The sequence below is a fragment of the Bactrocera latifrons genome, unplaced genomic scaffold (assembly GCF_001853355.1).
Source record: "Bactrocera latifrons isolate USDA-ARS-PBARC rearing strain unplaced genomic scaffold, ASM185335v1 scaffold_112, whole genome shotgun sequence".
Lineage (NCBI taxonomy): Eukaryota > Metazoa > Arthropoda > Insecta > Diptera > Tephritidae > Bactrocera > Bactrocera latifrons.
Genome location: NW_017534542.1, coordinates 20475 through 21902, shown reverse-complemented (window position 1 = coordinate 21902; position 1428 = coordinate 20475). Strand labels below are relative to the sequence as shown.

At 37.3% G+C, this 1428-nt stretch overlaps 1 protein-coding gene across 1 annotated transcript in view; it reads left to right on the top strand.

Moving 5' to 3' along the window:
* The window catches only part of LOC108974466, a gene marked incomplete at its 3' end in the record, with an annotated part of 185911 nt that overhangs the window by 183567 nt on the left and 916 nt on the right, over positions 1-1428 (top strand). The window lies entirely within an intron of this gene.

Sequence of the window (1428 nt, the reverse complement as noted above, 5' to 3'; positions counted from 1 at the left end):
ACTAACCTCTAATCCTAACCATATTTAGGAATAAAAAAAAGTTTGAAAGACTTCGAATAATTTTTCCTGCTATCATTCTACTCAAAAGGAATTTCTAAAGCGATTACACTGATCCAAACAGCATTAAACCATACCTAACAGCGATTATTACGCAGAGGCGTAATTTTATAGGATGAAAATACAGTTAGCCTTTTGAAAGCATTACAGAAACTTCACTCAAAACTGGCTACAAAGGCTCTAATATTATAACTCCAAATTATAATAATTTCCTCTGAACCTCTGGATATCGCAATATATATGATCGTCASTAACAAACGACCCCCTCAATAACAGCTAATTTCAATAAATTTCCTTTTTCGTTGACCCACTCAACATGCTCCCTTTCCATAACGTTCCCCGTTGACGTTAGGTTAGGTTAATCTGGTAGGATAATGAGCCACGCATAGACCAGCTTTGGCCTTTTGCAATAGGTGAAGAAGCTCAGTTAATAGGTCTCGTTCGAATTCTCTTCGATACTCTTATCCACAGCAGACATACGAGGCATTATCCTCTGGAGTAACTGCGGTGTGAAACCGATCCATGGTTGGTCGAATTACCGAATCTGCTAAGCGATTCTATTGAGCGAATATTGGACGCAGCGCGCGATCCRCTATATTATTTGGGTAATAAATTTTAWCGGTTTAGACTAATTTCTAATAAAAGAACTGGATAGGAGGTGGGCAAGAAAGGGATGTAAAACTGCAGAAGTCATATGTAGAACAGAAATATACTACCTGCCTAGTGGTACTCGATGATAGCTTTCGTTCTATCCATATACTAAACTCAGCGGTAGTACTAGACATGAAGAAGGCCTGTGAAGTTCAACTGAATAATGGCGATACATAAAGCTACCATATCAGAGATAGACGGGTGGTATTGCTAGTCTTGTCGTCGCCAAAGATTAATTAAAGTTTTTAAGGAAAATTTTCGGCAACCAGCTCTATGAGAAACGCGACATAGTACTCTTGGGATCTATCAGGTAGCAAACCTGGTATGTCTATCTACAAAAAGCATAGTAGAGACGCGAAGTTCTCGAGATATAGCCAATTAGACTCAACTGTATTGAGTTCTTTTTATAAGTGTCACTTTTTATGTTAAGGAATATCAAAAACTCCAGACTTAGGATCCACGAAATCTTTAATTATTCTAAAAGCTTTGACAGCTAAGTGCACTCCTTTTCAGTACTGGCAAGATGAAAACGGGTTTTCTCAAATATCTTGATGCTTCCAACAGTATATTTAAAAAACGATTATATCTGTTTGATACACATACAAATAGGCTCAGTATGTTATTTTCACTCCTGCTCCTGAATTTAAGCAAGCTGTCCAAATCGTTAAATTCAAAGGTTCAAAATATTTTTACCGCCAAGAGCAGCAAATTTGAACAAAC